The sequence below is a fragment of the Leptodactylus fuscus genome, chromosome 3 (genome assembly GCF_031893055.1).
Source record: "Leptodactylus fuscus isolate aLepFus1 chromosome 3, aLepFus1.hap2, whole genome shotgun sequence".
Classification (NCBI taxonomy): Eukaryota; Metazoa; Chordata; class Amphibia; order Anura; family Leptodactylidae; genus Leptodactylus; species Leptodactylus fuscus.
The window spans coordinates 20,339,551-20,357,990 of record NC_134267.1 but is presented as its reverse complement, the minus strand read 5'-3'; the positions used below and the strand labels follow the sequence as shown (position 1 = coordinate 20,357,990).

General features: G+C 41.7%; 1 pseudogene; it reads right to left on the bottom strand.

The window, feature by feature from the left end:
- Positions 1-322: 322 nt before the first annotated feature.
- On the bottom strand, positions 323-13,625 carry LOC142198448 (calpain-2 catalytic subunit-like; annotated as a pseudogene).
- Positions 13,626-18,440: the final 4,815 nt, after the last annotated feature.

Genomic DNA, 18,440 nt, shown 5'->3' with positions numbered 1-18,440 from the left:
GTGGAAAATAAATTCTAAATGGCTGAATCAACATTTTTTGACCTTTTGCATCACAAATGTGATCAAAACATCCTCGATTCCAAAATGGTAACGCTAAAAAACACATATAGCCCTCTACGAGAAGATGCGTTACGCTACGTTCACAGCTGAGTGCACTATACAATGATGAATCAGAAGGGAGGGTTCTCTTTTTGGTGTTTTTGATCCATTGCTCTGCTCCTTCAGGTCCTTCACTGTGATACCGTATCAGCTTGACTCCAGTTGGGACACTGAGCAGTATGGCTATGGCTACAATCAGCCCTCGCACATCATATAGGGGCATTCAAGTAAAACAAAAATGGTGGATAGCTTTTGGGAAGAATACATCCATGAGTTTGATCAGGTATTGGACTGTTTCCGTACTGAATCCATCTGACTTGATCTCAGGATCTGCACACAGAGGTTTATTACATGAATGTACATTTTTTATCCTATATACTTTACGGCAGTATTTCAGTATTTAACATCTGACCTCAACTGTTAGGTGAGGGTAAAGGATAGGGTAAAAATTCAGACAATAGGTCATCAATTCCAGATCCAGTGTTCTAAGCAGCTGATACACAGAGAACGGAGCAGGAAGCAGACAGCTCTGTTCTCTCTATAGTGGCCAGACCAGGTACTGCAGATCAGCTTCTGTTCATCTGAATAGGGCCTAAGCCACAGCGAGCTGTTTCATTGGAGCTGTCTGCTTCCTGCTCTATTCTCTGTGTATCAGCTGCTGAGAGTATCTGATCAGTAGGGGTGTCAAATATCAGGCTCTCACCAATGTGGTGATAACGACCTATTCACAGCTGCAATATTAATATATAGAGTATATATATATATATATATATATATATATATATATATATATATATAGTTTTCTATATCTAGCGTCATCTATTTTGCTCAACTTACATTTTGCTAACATTTTGTTCAGAAGATCCTTCACTTCAATATCACTGAACTCCCCTTTCTGTAACTGAAGAACACATAGGCATAGTATAGGTATGATGGATAGATAGATAGATAGATAGATAGATAGATAGATAGATAGATAGATAGATAGCTAGGAGATAGATAGATAAATAGATAGATAGGAGATAGATAGATAGATAGATAGATAGATAGATAGATATGGGATAGATAGATAGATAGATAGATAGATAGATAGATAGATAGGAGATAGATAGATAGATAGATAGATAGATAGATAGATAGATAGGAGATAGATAGATAGATAGATAGATAGATAGATAGATAGATAGGAGATAGATAGATAGATAGATAGATAGATAGATAGATAGATAGGAGATAGATAATAGATAGATAGATAGATAGATAGATAGATAGATAGATAGATAGATAGGAGATAGATAGATAGATAGATAGATAGATAGATAGATATGGGATAGATAGATAGATAGATAGATAGATAGATAGATAGATAGATAGATAGGAGATAGATAGATAGATAGATAGATAGATAGATAGATATGGGATAGATAGATAGATAGATAGATAGATAGATAGATAGATAGGAGATAGATAGATAGATAGATAGATAGATAGATAGATAGATAGATAGATATGGGATAGATAGATAGATAGATAGATAGATAGATAGATAGATAGATGATAGATAGATAGATATGGGATGGATGGATGGATAGATAGATAGATAGATAGATAGATAGGAGATAGATAGATAGGAGATAGATAGATAGATAGATAGATAGATAGAAGATAGATAGATAGATAGATAGATAGATAGGAGATAGATAGATAGATTGATAGATAGATAGTAGATAGATAGATAGGAGATAGATAGATAGATAGATAGATAGATAGATAGATAGGAGATAGATAGATAGATAGATAGATATGAGATAGATAGATAGATAGATAGATAGATAGATAGGAGATAGATAGATAGATAGATAGATAGATAGATAGATAGATAGATCATGTTTTTACCTCTTCTCTCACAATGTCAAACTCAGCTTCTGCATCTGGAGTAACAACAGGCTGTGAATATAGAGTATTAGAAATATATACAGTTAATGTATTTACTTAGCACTATAAAGGATTCGGTGTCCTGGGGCAGGCGGTGTCAGTATCCAACATCTGTAATACACACTGCACAGAACCAGAAGCAGACAGCTCCATCATTTGTATAGTGGCCAGCAGTTGGTACTGCAGCTCCCACTGACTTCAATAGAAGGTAATCTGTAGTCCTGGTCACTATACAGGTCACAGAACCAACTGCATCTGAGCAGTGGCCACAAAGAGCTGATCCATGCTGTAGCAGCCTTTTGTCAATATGGAAAGAAAATTCTTTGAAGCAATGCCCTCATTGCTCCAAAAAGATTATTTGCATATCGACAAAAACAGGGCTATCTCAGCAATGGGTGTAGTGATTCACAAGGGAAAACAGTGTATTATTTAGGTGACACTAACCTATCTATCTGCAGGGCTGGGGTGATATACTGGTTCTGGTGACAGTAACCTATCTATCTGCAGGGCTGGGGTGATATGCTGGTTCTGGTAATACTAACCTATCTATCTGCAGGGCTGGGGTGATATGCTGGTTCTGGTGACAGTAACCTATCTATCTGCAGGGCTGGGGTGATATGCTGGTTCTGGTGACACTAACCTATCTATCTGCAGGGCTGGGGTGATATGCTGGTTCTGGTGACAGTAACCTATCTATCTGCAGTACTGGGGTGATATGCTGGTTCTGGTGACAGTAACCTATCTATCTGCAGGGCTGGGGTGATATGCTGGTTCTGATGACACTAACCTATCTATCTGCAGGGCTGAGGTGATATGCTGGTTCTGGTGACAGTAACCTATCTATCTGCAGGGCTGGGGTGATATGCTGGTTCTGGTGATAGTAACCTATCTATCTGCAGGGCTGGGTTGATATGTTGGGTTCTGCTGTCACTCCCGTTAAGGTTATTTAATACCATCTATAGATTTTCATTAGCACTATATTCGCTTATACAGACAGCAATCAAATGTCCATTTTACCTCAGATGGATTCACTCGTACACCAGTCTCTACTTCCCTACAACAAAACACAACAAAAATCACCAACAAGTACAAAACAGTAGTTTTTTTTTCTTTAAAAGGGGTGTCTATTTGGGGCAACTCCTGCCCTAGGGCCCATTGAAAATCCAGGTGTATTATACCATTCATGGGTCTCCATTCATGACTTCTATTACCTAAAGTGGAGGAGGACAGGAAAGAATGGAGTATTCTTATCATACCATCAACTGATAGCAGAAGATGAACACAGATGTAAATGTTTCCTTAAAACCTGTAGTGCCTCCAGAGGAAAACTGAGGTATAACAATGGGGGAGCTCAGTGAAGACACGGAGGTAAAAATCAGCTTCCTCAGATTTATTTAAAGTTGTCACCACAATGACATAATCCCCTGGAAGAAGCTGAAATCGCTTTGATACCTGGCGGTAGTTACTGTATTTGTTCTCCTCTGCCACATGGTTATGTTTATTTTTCGTTAAGTATTCCTTCCCCAGAGGAACGTTATCCGAAGGTTTAACCTGTTATATAAAGACCATTGAGAAATATTACCGGACTTTGTTACTTTCTCCATAGCATGAGGACAAAAATAAAGCAAAAATATTTGTGGATTGACAATATTTCATGGACTAGGATTAGGCACACTTGTATGTGGACTGCTAAAGAAGACTAGTAAGGCCTAAGAGACTGAAGGAAACCGGGTCCGACCATGGTCCATGACACCACCGAGACTGATGACAGAGAGGACAAGTCATTATCGTCCAAAACGGCCTGAGACTTGTGATAGGTTCTAACAGCATTGACCAGACACAAGACACAAGACGGCAAAGTGAACAAACAGACAATGACTAGAGATGAGCCAACCAATTTGTAACAAGCTGGAAGTGACATAACCCTGATCTCAACATCGTCCAGATATGAAGAGACACGGATTGGAGCAAGCCTACATCCACAGAAGATCAGGGCTTAGTTCTCCAAGATGGCGGAGGGAACAACCTACTTGTCGAGTTCTGCCAAAAACTGTCTGTAAGTTCTGAGAAGAACTGGCAAAGGGTGAGTTATATCCCAAACTGGTGTGAGTTATATCCCAAATCTACGCCATGGCCCTATATGGACTAAGAGACCTACGAAGAGGCCAGGGCCAGTAATTCTGACGGGTCGAGCGCCTGGTCAGGAGTCAATGTGAGGATCGCCAGTCTTAGTAAATTCTCCCCATAGTGTGCACAGTTTTTCCTGGAGTTCTAATAATAAAAATTCCCAATAACCTTATATATATAGAAGCCGATGTGAAAGTTCCTTAAACCATCAGCTCTCAGCTTCCTTCGATCCTTTTGTAGCAGAGCCACAATCATAGGACAAGTCTTGCTGGTGTCACCATCTGGATCCTCCAATGTGACCTTATACTGAGGGTTAGTCCAAAATGTGTCTGTGTATAGAACAGGATAATAGAGAGGAAAGAAGAAGAATATGAGTAGTATAGTAATATTAGTCAATGGATTATTTCATATTAGAGGGATTAAGGGGGTGATCCAGTTTCTCATACTAGGGTAATACTAGATGTGTGAGGGTCCTAAAGCCAAGACCACCACAGATCTCTTGTTTGGGACAGTGTTGTATAATAGTGATTAATGGACGGTGAACCCCAAAATTCCAGATTGGTCTTGAAACTTCTCTTGTTAGGAATTGCTTCTCTCATCTCTAATTGTAACATTGTAGACATGTACACAATGTAGTGAGCAGGATTCGCTGTACCATGATCTTTACACCCTCCGGCGTTGCTTCCCTTTCTCCAGCCTCCGTTGAATTCGGTCAGGCACCACCTATAGTTGTCACCGCAGCACGCCTCACTCAGGGTGGTGTCACACATCTCCAGCCATTCATACTCATTCAGAAAGTCGGAGAAGGACATCCTGTAAACCAACAAAATGATATTTTTGTGAATTTAACAATAACCCACATACAAATTTATGAAATTTCTTGTAATTGGGTGTGAAATTTCTGTAAATTCTGCCTGTCCGACTTTGTGTCCGGCTAAAAAACGGTTTCTCTCTGAACATCAGTGGTCACTTTTACAAACCCATTCAAGTGAATGGGCTTTAAAGCTGACTGCCAGGTTTCCGTCCCCTGTTCAGTTTTGCCGGGGTTGAAGACGGCAACCCGAAGGAATGCAAACACCGGACACCGGGCGCAAGTGTGAACCGCCCCTTAATTGATATATTTCCTCTCTTGGTGCAGTTGTAAAGTCTTATCTTAAAGCTATAGCAATGTCAGAAGAGCTTTCTCACTCACAGAGTAGCAAAGTGTGTCTTTTCCAGCAACATCTCCCTCCTCCCCCTCCCCTCTCCATAGACTAATATGTCCAAGTCAACATATTTCTTAAATGAGATATATTATAAAGTTTACTATACTCATCTGTACACCCAATATACTGTATAAGGGAGCAGATTTTGGCTACGGTTTATGGGGACGAACCAAACTGTTTAATACTGACCAGAATTCTCCATCATTCTCCTGAATGTTGAGATCTGCTCTTATATTGGCATCCACTTTATCCCACTCTGGAGCACTGAGAGGACCAGAAAAAATAATGAAAATCATTGATGCACAGACTAAGAGCTTATTCACAGGACTACGGTCATTGGCAGGCTGCTACCGTGCTCTATTTTGTCAGGGATCAGACTATTAGGACCATTCCCTCTCCTTCCCATTAATATGCATACTCGGTTCATCAGAGAGTGGAGAGGGGACAACCTGCTGCAGAACAGATGAAAATAGAAGGCTGTTCTATCTAGAACAATTCTCAATAGAGAAGCCAAGGAAAGAGAGAAAAATGTAGGATTTCACAGAATGGAGCCAAAATTTGTTTATAAAGTATATTACAAAATCTACTAATGACTAGAAATGAGCGAGTAGTATTCTATCAAGTAGGTATTCGATCGAATACTACGGTATTCGAAATACTCGTACTCGATCGAGTACCACTCGCTGTTCGAATGGAAACGTTCGATGCAGAACCAGCATTGATTGGCCGAATGCTATACAGTCGGCCAATCAATGCTGGTTCTTCTCCTACCTCTAGAAGTCTTCTCCGTGCAGCTTCCCCGCGGCATCTTCTGGCTCTGAATTCACTCTGCCAGGCATCGGGCCTGGGCAGAGCCGACTGCGCATGTCCACTTGTAGTGCGGGCATGCGCGGTCAGCTCTGCCCAGGCCCGATTCAGAGCCGGAAGATGCCGCGGGGACCCTGCAAAGAGAAGACGTCTCGGAGGATCCAGCCCGACCTTCACTCGTGGACTTGGTAAGTATAATTTGATCGAATGTTGCCTACCCCTGAAACGAGCATTTTCCCCCCATAGACTATAATAGGGTTCGATATTCGATTCGAGTAGTCGAATATTGAGGGGCTACTCGAAACGAATATCGAACCTCGAATATTTTACTGTTCGCTCATCTCTAGTAATGATCCAAAAGCTGCAAGAAAGTCAAAAGTTGAACGAAAGTTTAGTTACGCTTTAATAATTTTTTAAAAAATTTGAAACAATTTATTCATTTTTATATAATTCAAAAATTCTCGCCCATACTTATCACTCCAGGCTCCGTTCCATTCTGTATGACCCCAAGGATCCCTCACTCGGATGAGCTGTACCACTTTTCCCTCATAAGGGACCTTCAAAGTAGACAGCACAGTGTAAGAGTGAATGCAAAGAACTCAGATTATCATCACTATGGCCAAAAGGGATGAGGCCAAGAACATGTAGAAGGTTCCTCACCTTTGCTGCTCTGGTTACAGAGTATATATGTGAACTAAGAACATTCGTGTTGGAAGGTGTTTCTCTGGGAACATCTTTACCAAACTGCAAAAATAAATCCTATTAATATTATAAATGTGAAAGTTTGTGAGTTTGGATGTTTGTGGCTTTGTGTGTTCGGATGTTTGTTAGTCAATCACGCAAAAACCGCTCCATCGATTTGGCTGAAATTTTCCTGAAACATAGTTAATACACCCCATTGCGCAATAGGCTACTTTTCGTCACAATAGCGCACATACGTTTTTCCCAGGACTCCCACAAACCCCAAACTCACATCACCATCTCTGCAATCTCACACACTTTGGACCATAGCAAGCCACAAAATTCATATTGCCCTCTGCAGCCTCGCCCCTAACCCCACACACTCACATATACATATACTTTACCACTTTGCCCCTCACCTTAACGATACTCCAGGAGGTTCTCTTTAACGCTCCGGAGCAGCCATGTTTGCCAACCCCCACCGCTCTGACAATCCGTGACACCGCCCAGCCATGTCAATACCCCTAGGCAGTCTAATAAATGAAAAAAAAAAAAGTTTAAAAAAAGTAAAAAAATATTAAAAACAAAAAAAAAAAGGATTAAAAATTCAAATCACCCCCCTTTCCCTAGAACACATATAAAAGTAGTTAAAAACTGTGAAACACATACATGTTAGGTATCCCCGCGTCCAAAATCACCCGCTCTACAAAGCTATACAAATATTTTTCCTGTTCGGTAAACGCCGTAGCGGGAAAAATGGTCAAAAGTGCCAAACCGCCGTTTTTTCACTCTTTTGATTCTGATAAAAATTTGAATAAAAAGTGATCAAAGCAATAACATTTCCTGAAAATGGTAGAACTACAAAGTACACCCAGTCCCGCAAAAAAAGACGCCATATACATCCCCGTACATGCACGTATAAAATAGTTACGGCTGTCGGAATATGGCGACTTTTCAAAAAAAATTTTTTTAACAGTTTTGGATTTGATTTTAAGGGGTCAAAATGTAATTAAAACCATATAAATTTGGTATCCCCGGAATCGTAACGAAACAAAGAATACAGGGGACATGTCACTTTGGTTGTACAGTGAACGCCGTAAAACCAAAGCCCGTAAGAAAGTTGCAGAAATGCATTTTTTCTTGAAATCCACCCCATTTTGAATTTTTTCCCTGTTTCCCAGTACATTATATAGAATAAATAATGGCGGCATCATGAAGAAAAATTTGTCCCGCAAAAATTAAGACCTCATATGGCTCTGGGAGCGGAGAAATAAAAAAGTTATGGGGTTTAGAAGGAGGGGAGTCAAAAACGAAAATCAAAAAATGCCATCGGCGGGAAAGGGTTAACTTCAAATACCTCTGTCCCAAAGTCACTATGTAAAGTTTCTCACAACACCGTATATATAGCAGCTCAAATACAAAGTAACTTTAACACAAAAGTCTCACGTATTCTCTGAATTAGAGCAAAAACAAGATACAAACTTACATTTCATATCCCATACCTTATACACACTACGAAAACCTTACCCACGCCTGTATCTACCCACTGCTACAATCACCGCAGACAAAGTCGCGGGTACCAGCTAGTAAATAAATAAATTGTTGGTTGATGCTTATGGATATCCTGTTGAGTTGCAGAAATGTAGAGGCAAGGTCTTATCTATGAGTGGAATTCTTATCATTTAGGCAGAATAGACCTGCTAGGGGCCCGTGGGGGGTGGGGGCCAACTCTACACCAGGCCCTAGGTGGTATATATTTCAATATCTGGTGCAGGAACTACGTGAGATGCCCCAAAACATAATAATTTTGGTGCATTTCACTCAGATTTGGGTGTTCATTAAGACTGTCATTTTATACGCCAGTCTTAATAATCAGCCCCATGGTTTTTAGAATGAAGCATCTGGGGATGCGGAGTATGACCAGGAACAACACAAATTGGAGCCATTGACAAGTCATCCATTACGTGAATAAGAGCGGCGTTGCACCGGCCACCAATCCGCTATTTGTTTCCAGCGCCCGGAGGCTGCTAAGACAGCTGATCTGTACAGGTTCTGGGTGTTGGAACCAGCTGCATAGGTCATCAGTATGTAAACTCAATATGAGTCCAGAAAACCCCTTTAAGACCATCAATAACTTACTGAGGTACAGCCGACCAACCAATTCTCCATCAGGGCTCTTTGGACCTTCTGGAACAAATCATCTGGAGCAGACTTTGTGTTGTAAACGTCACTGACACCAGCAGTGAAATCCTCCAATGATCCCACATGACCTGAAAGAAGGGCTTCATATGATCCATTGACCCTGTGGAGAGTCCATGACCCTTATTACTGGTTAATGAGGCATTGGCCCAAATGGCCCAGTTCACACGGCCTTTCAGCCCCAGGGTTTTAACTACTGATGTAGTAGCGGTAGCGGCTGCCACAGGGCCTGCGTTTTTTTTTTGGTTTTTTTAATAGGCCGTAACGCCAGCCAGTAACGAGCCCTACTTACTTGCCAATACTGGCAGGGGCCGGGATAGCACTATTATACTCAGGCATCTTTTCGGACCCCCGAGTATAATGATCAGAGATCCAGGAGAGGTAAGGGAACAAATAAAACACTGTTACTTATATCTCCGGGCAGGCTTCGGGCCTACTTGTGTGACGTCCCTGATGTCACATGATCGGGGCCTGTGTCACAACGCATATGGTCGCATGACGTCCCAGATGTTATTGAAGATGGCCAACAGCGGCGGAGAGTGCAGAGGAGCAAGGGAGAGGTAAGTAACAGTGTTTTTTTATGTTTTTATCCCCCCTAGGTCTCTGATTATTATACTCTGGGATCTGAAAAGACCCCAGAGTATAATAATTATTCATAGGTGGTCCAGAGTGGAGCATAATACTGTGTGCAGGGGCCACTATGGGGGATAATACTGTGTGCAGGGGCCACTATGGGGTATAATACTGTGTGCAGGAGCCACTATGGGGGATAATACTGTGTGTAAGGGCCACTATGGAGCATAATACTGTGTGCAGGGGCCACTATGTTGCATAATATTTTATTCAAGGGCCACTATGGGGCATAATACTGTGTGCAGGAGCCACTATGGGGCATAATACTGTGTCCAGGGGCCACTATGGGGAATAATACTGTGTGCAGGGGCCACTATGGGACATAATACTGTGTGCAGGGGCCACTATGGGGAATAATACGGTGTACAGGGGCCACTATGGAGCATAATACTGTGTGCAGGAGCCACTATGGGGCATAATATTGTGTCCAGGGGCCACTATGGGGCATAATACTGTGTGCAGAGGTCACTATTGGGCATAATATTGTGTGCAGGGGACACAATGGGGCATATTAGTGCATGCAAGAATGTGGGGGGTTGGTTGGTCGAGGTTTTTGACGTCGGTCAAGGGGCCCCATGTCAATAGTTCGCCACGGTGCCCTGCCATTTCTAGTTAGGCCACTGTTCAGCCTTATTATTACATGTGGACTCTCTGAATTCTGGACAATCTTCTGGTACTCTGTTGGGTCATTCAAACCTACACATAGAAAATAGTGATGAACTGAGCAGTTCCTAATGAGCCAGGTTTATTATGAATTTTGCTAAAAATTTTGTGGTTCATCACCCACGAACCACTATTATACTCTGAAGTCTCTTCGGAACCCAGAGTATAAGAAAGTGGAGGCCTGGAGAAGGTTCCATTGGGGATCCCCATCCTCTCAGGCTTCTTCTGGCTTACAGAATGATGTCAACGGCCCTATGGGACTTCTGAGGTCCATGTTGGGAACACTAATGATATGACGCTTAGACACAAGCAGACTGAATCATGATGTCAGCAAATCTTAGGACTCAGATAACATTTTTTCAAAATCTCTTTGAACATCTACTGCAGGTTTTCTCCAAATTTTCTCTTAAAAGATGACATCATTTCTATCGCACTTACTTAGCGTAGGCTTTCTCCAGGAGGGCGCTCCAGAACTCATTGGAAGATTTGGACTTTGCAAATATGAGCTTGTTATCCTTGGTAGGCAGCCTGTCATCGACGACCACGTCCATATAGTCTCCGTACTGCCAAAGCTGCAAGAAAGCAGGACACATATACATGAGATGTCTTCTGCTCTGTTAGTCCTGATCATTGGGGTTCTAATTTCAGTTTGTTAGAGGGGAAGTCTCATCAGAGGCAACTACTTTCGAATAAGACCCTATTTAGCACCACTTAAAAAAGTTGATTTAGTTTGGAAATTTCACAAGTTTCATTTGCTTGTTCTATTTTGGACCTGACTTGCTCATTCCAAACCCAGAAGTGCTTTTATCATACTGAGAGGTCTCCTTAGACCCCAGACTATAATAAACGGAGGCCCAAGGATGGCTTTACAAATTTCCAAAAATGTTAGCTTCAACTAAGTAAAAAACTTTGAGATTTGCCACCTACAAATCACTATTATACTCTGAGCTCTCTGAGGACCTCAGAATATTATGAGCGGAGGCTCAGGGGAGAAGTGGAAAAATAATAAACACCGATATTCACCTTCCCTCACCATTCCAGAGTTCCTTAAGGGTCCTCCATCTTCCAACGTCTTCCAGCCTCCTGGTGACATCATAGGCCCCAGGGGACTACTAAGGCTTGAGATTCGGTTTCAAGGTCGAGTAGGGTGCGCCCACAGTCACAGCAGCGTGCCCATTTTGGCCCTGGGGGCCTGTGACATCACCCAAAAAGATTGAAGGTGAGTGAAGAGGACCACAAGGGAGTTTAAGAGAGGTCAGGAAAGGTATGTTTCAGTATGTATTATTTTTCTGCACCTTCCTTGGGCCTCTGCTTAGTATGATAGTGATTTGTAGGTGGAAAACCCCCAAAATTTCAGATTTGGTTGAACCCAAAATTTTTGGAAAATTTTCAAGAAATCTGTCTCGTCATGAACCGGTTCACTCATCTTTAATACGATACAGAAACAGAGTAGGGGGTTGATAGTCACCCATTTCATCATGTATCTGACACGTAGGGGAGAGTATTTTTGGCATACAGTAAATTGTGTACTCTAAGCCAGGGTGTAACTATAGGGAGCAATAGGGGCAATTACACCCGGGTCTTGTTGCCTCAGCATTATTCATAACTTATCGCACATGGGGGTCCCTATTGCAGACCTTGCTTAAAATTTTGTCATATAAATAAAGTTACCTTAAAATGGAAGATCCCGACATAGTTCTTCTTTTCAAAGGATTGGTCTCGTGGAACTACATGGCTCACATAATCTTGGTGCGTCGTCAGACATGCAATAGAAGAAAGGAACCATCAGTCACCTGTATAAATGGAATAGCCAGTCCTTAAAGGGAAAGCCACACATTGTTTCATTAATAGTTTCCTATCTGGCGCTTTGCCTCTGACTTTTTTCTTGCCTTAGGGCTTTCAGTAGCCTTCTAACTGGTCTTGTCATTGTGGTGTCCCATAAGAACAGGTAGGTAAAATCTTGATATTTATGTGGATTTGTTTCATGTTTTATAGCTTTTTCCTAGAGTTACAATTGGGGTGTTATAGGGGTGATATCTATCTGTTATCTGCAGGGCTGGGTGATATGCTGGGTCTGGTGACATTAACCTATCTATCTGCAGGGCTGGGGTGATATGCTGGCTCTGGTGACACTAACCTATCTACCTGCAGGGCTGGGGTGATATGCTGGTTCTGGTGACACTAACCTATCTATCTGCAGGGATGGGGTGATATGCTGGCTCTGGTGACACTAACCTATCTATCTGCAGGGCTGGGGTGATATGCTGGTTCTGGTGACACTAACCTATCTATCTGCAGGGCTGGGGTGATATGCTGGGTCTGGTGACACTAACCTATCTATCTGCAGGGTTGGGGTGATATGCTGGGTCTGGTGACAGTAACCTATCTATCTGCAGGGATGGGGTGATATGCTGGCTCTGATGACACTAACCTATCTATCTGCAGGGCTGGGGTGATATGCTGGTTCTGGTGACAGTAACCTATCTATCTGACTGCAGGGATGGGGTGATATGCTGGGTCTGGTGACAGACCCCCTTTAAATTACCACAGTTTCCTTGCCTTATTAATGGGCCTAACTCCAGGGAGAGACATTTTTAGCTTTCTGTATTCTAGTGAATTCCTCTCCACTCACCTCGGCTTCCCTGGCGGACGTCCTCACGCTCTGCCTCTCCTTTAATAAACACAGGGTTTGTCTGTATTTCCTGCAACATTAAATTCTTTTTAAAAATACAATATTTTTTTTGAGGAAAACCTACAAATTTGATAATAAAAAATTAACACTGTCTTGCCCAGGTGCTTTATTATTATGGCGGCCTCTGTGAACATCATGGAGATGATTGACTGCAACTGGCCTATATATATAGCATGCTAGCCTTAATAAATGGCTATGAAGCGCCCACTGGACTCCTAAGCCAAGTCCTACAGTGTGACCGATACAAGCTATACTGGGAAATGAGAATATCCTGTACAGACGCTTATAAGATATTCAATACACCCCTATACACAGAGAAAGATATACATACAAGTGAGTGTACTTACCGAGGGTCTCTTCCACTCAAGTCCCCTTACGTAGTCTGAATCTGGACCCAATTTAGTTTTACCCAGTGAGGCCTGGACAGCAGGAAATATTGGGTCTTCAAATTTAGTCTTAGATTCCAAGCATTGTGCCTTCAGCTTCTCATAGTCTTGACCTGAAAATTTGACTGGGTTGTTGATGGAGCCCAGATCGGCAGCCTTGGCCCTTTCTTGGGTGATCTTGGAGGCGACTCCAGACATGATGCCAAGTTCTCTGTAGTGTAGTGGATGGATATGGAGAACAGCAGGGGGTATATATACACATGTCGCTGCAAAATATAACCCTGGAGATATTAGTGACAGTTGTGACGCGTTGCATCGCTGTGTTTACATGGCTGTGTACACACGGAGTAATGGAGTAAAGGAGGGAGTACGGTGTAATGAATGTGCTGGAATATCTAATAAGAAATATATTCATTATTATCATTATATACTCATTAACAAATATAACGCACCAAGAATTCATTATTATCCTGGTGAAGCTTTGACATGGAGGTATATACAGGCTCTGTATGGTATATAGCAGTACATTTACCACAGATGTTACACCTGTAGTCTGGATACAAAATGAGATACGGCAGGACATGGAGGTATATACAGGCTGTGTATGGTATATAGCAGTACATTTACCACAGATGTTACACCTGTAGTCTGGATACAAGATGAGATACGGCAGGACATGGAGGTATATACAGGCTGTGTATGGTATATAGCAGTACATTTACCACAGATGTTACACCTGTAGTCTGGATACAAGATGAGATACAGCAGGACATGGAGGTATATACAGAATCTGTATGGTATATAGCAGTACATTTACCACAGATGTTACAGCTGGGCCTTTATATCTTGTACACTCGTAGGTCTATAACAAATATGGAGACATTCCTGGGGAACCCTTGTGTTTGTGGGTGTCTGTCCTGCCATGAGAGATAACACACGTGTCAGTATCAGGATGTCTTGTACATATCACTGAAATGAACATGACTGTCATCAGATCCCAGAGAGCCTCGATTCATATTTCCAAATTTCCTTCCGGTATGTAACTTGTTTATCCCTCATTCCTGCATCCATAACTTTTTACATTTATTTCAATGTAGCTTTACCAGACCTTGTATTTTGTGGGTGCAGAAGGGTTTTTGATTATTTTTTAAATTGTTTTTTTGTTTATAAAGGGGGGGGGGATGTACAGAGAACATCAATTCTGAATCTTAAGGTTTGTCATGTTGAATAAATCACACAATGAATGTATTTTAGATTGTCACAGAGGTGGTGATACCAATTGTGTGGTTCCATAAAGCTGATGTCTATGCAGTCACATAACAGAGGTAACACACGGGAATGTCTTCCACGCTGTATCTGCTTTCAGCTATTTTTCTAGGCTGGAAAATATTTACTTCTACATGAAGATGGTTCAGACAATCACATGTGTTTGTTCGCAAGCAACAATTTGGGCCCCGGGTACAAAAACATAAGAGATCAAAAAAGTAATTGGTTATATGAGGCTGTTTAGTATAGAAGACGTCACAAACTGGACTGGTTCAAAAAATTCTGTTTAAAAAATCAGGGGAAAAGTCCTGCAATTTTTGGCACCTGAGCCATAAATTAAAAATCTACAAAAAAAATTGACAATTTCAGGAGGGTTTTTGCAATTTTAATGTGACTGTTAGGGGTTAAAGTATTGTAAGTTTGTAGAATTAAAACAACATATTTTGCGGGGCTGGGGTGATATGCTGGTTCTGGTGACACTAACCTATCTATCTGCAGGGCTGGGGTGATATGCTGGGTCTGGTGACACTAACCTATCAATCTGCAGGGCTGGGGTGATATGCTGGGTCTGATGACCATAACCTATCTATCTGCAGGACTGGGGTGATATGCTGGTTCTGGTGACACTAACCTATCTATCTGCAGGGCTGGGGTGATATGCTGGGTCTGGTGACAGTAACCTATCTATCTGCAGGACTGGGGTGATATGCTGGTTCTGGTGACACTAACCTATCTATCTGCAGGGCTGCGGTGATATGCTGGGTCTGGTCACACTCCCTTTAACAATGATAGACATTTTATTGCAAGTGATCAGGAGGCGATTATTGTGAATTTTCATCTATCTTTGGAGCTGGGAGGATTTGGCGACTTCTTTTTTGGTAACTTTCAGACACTAGAAGAATATAACATTACTAATATTAGATGGATTGGACCCTTTAGGGTGAATTTATTACCATTGCACAATCTAATGCTACACCTCTACATCCACCTCTTGTGTCAACTTCCTCTACTTCATAGATTGTAAGCTCTTGTGACCAGGCCCCCACTTGTATAGTGCAAATTGATTTATTACCTGGTAATGTCTTATTTTATCTGTATCCCATCGCATATCAATCATCCCATCTCATTTTGTCACGAGTGTGCTGCGGGAATATGTTGGCGCTCTGTATATAAAATATCTTATTACACAGATACAGACTACAAAATGTAAAAATATTTTTGGTATGGAAAGCTTCGGACACCACTATCACTGTATCACCGATATGCCGGCACTGATCTGTACACATATTTGCTAGAGCGCCCAGACCTCTATATATTGTAGTCTATAGAATTATCCTAGCCATAACCTCTATAGTTTGTAACTCATGGAATATGAACAGACTTATATATCATGAATTTTTTAGCATCTTGTATACCTGTGCCCGAGGCCTGATCTCGTGAGGACGCCATCAATTGAGCAAACACACGTGATGGTTTTAAGCGTCTTCTAGTAAAACTTAAATAGTTTACAATGGAGGAAAATACCTGGAAACATATACAGCCTGGAAGACGCCCCGAATGTCATATCTGTAATATGTTCAGTATCGGTAAATGTTCTTTTTATTAAGTTTTTCAACAAAACAGAATGCATCAAAAACATTGCCAAAGCCCCATATCTGCTGGAGCTGAGCAACTGTATGTGGTGATGGCCGCTGTCATATTAATGATGAAAATTTGATCACTTGTTCCCAGGAGTTGACTGCTATGTATTGCCACCAAACGTGTATATACCCTCTTTGAGACGACCGTCATCACAGGCAGAGACGACAGGGAATATAGAGACTTAAACTGGGTCTTTTTGGAATGGTGCCAGCGGAACCACCTCAGGATTAATGCTGGGAAGACCAAGGAGATGGTGGTGGACTTTCATAAGCGGAAGAAGGCCCTGAATCCGGTGGCCATCCAGGGGATGGGAATTGAGATAGTCAAGACCTATAAGTACCTGGGTGTGCTCCTCAATAATTAGCTGGACTGGGCTGATCACCTGGAGGCGCTGCACAGAAAGGGTAACAGCAGCCTCTACCTGCTCAGGAGGCTGAGGGCCTTTGGAGTCCAGGGGTCACTTTATAGGGCCTTTTTCAACTCTGTGGTAGCATCAGTCATCTTATTTGGAGTGGCCTGCTGGGGGAGCAGTATATCAACCAGGGACAGAAATAGACTTGACAGGCTGGTTAGAAGGGCCAGCTCTGTCCTGGGGAGCCCCCTAGACCCAGTACAGGTGGTGGGTGACAGAAGGATACTGTCCATGCTGGAGAACAACTCCTATCCCATGTATGAGACCGTGATAGCACCGGGCAGTACTGTAAGCGACCGTCTGCTTCACCCCAAGTGTGAGAAGGAGCGTTGTTGGAGGTCCTTCTTCCCAACCGCGGTCAGGCTGTAAAATCAACATCAGGCAAGTGGAGATCACTCCACACAGAGAACTAAATGATCCTGAGTCTTTCTTTTCTTCCTAGTTGTTATGACTCTTATATATTGTATATTTTCTATCTGCTATGAGCTTGTATGTGTTCTTTCTTGAAATATATTACTGTATTACCATGCTGCTGTAACAGATTGAATTTCCCCATGGTGGGACTATTAAAGGATTATCTTATCTAAAGTCTCATTGGTCAAGTATGGCAAAATCATTTTCTTTAGATATGAGTCTTGTAATTGTCTGAGTGCCACAGGTTGTAAAGGGCCATCCCGTTCCACCCTGGAACACCAACACCACTGGTTGATGATGGTGGAGAGCCTGGGTGGTCTAGACCACTGCCAAAGGAGAGGGGGTAGGGCAAAGTAGGTCAATTCCATCAATTCCAGACCTGGAATACATATTTGGTAAGTTCATATGATTTCCTTCAGTTTTTCAGAGTAGTACAGCCACACTTAAAGAAAAGGAGAGGGAAGTTTATGAGAGGATTGCCATACCCAATTTATTACTCTAGTAAGAAATGAAGTTTAATAGTAGGTGTAGAGGTCATTAGCGCCAATACCTCCTCCTAACTTAGGAAGAGCTAGTGTGGTGGAACTTAAAGGGGTTGTTCAGGATAACCTGTCTCCGATGCTCTGGTATCTACCACCACGGTCTGGTGTCTCCCACCAAAATCTTGTTTTGGTAGAAGTCCCTGCCTCATGTGACTAATTCACACTCACTAATTGGCCTCAGTGGCCTAAGAAATATATGCAAGTGACGTGCCGGTTCCTTTACTTAGGACACTGAGGTCACTGATTTGGCCTCGCAAGTCAAATCAGATCAAACTGCAATGGGAGACACCAGAGCACTGGGGCACGCGAGTATGATTTCTTATGTTTGATCTATCTATCTATCTATCTATCTATCTATCTATCTATCTTCTGTCTTTCTAATATCTATCTATCTATATTCTATCTATCTCCTATCTATCTATCTATCTATCTATCTATCTATCTATCTATCTATCTATCTATCTCCTATCTATCTATCTATCTATCTATCTATCTATCTATCTATCTTCTGTCTTTCTAATATCTATCTATCTCCTATCTATCTATCTATCTATCTATCTATCTATCTATCTATCTATCTCCTATCTATCTATCTATCTATCTATCTATCTATCTATCTATATTCTATCTATCTCCTATCTATCTATCTATCTATCTATCTATCTATCTATCTAATATCTATCTATCTTACTATCTATCTTGGGAACACTTTATTGGAGAGTTGGGTCCTCTAATATT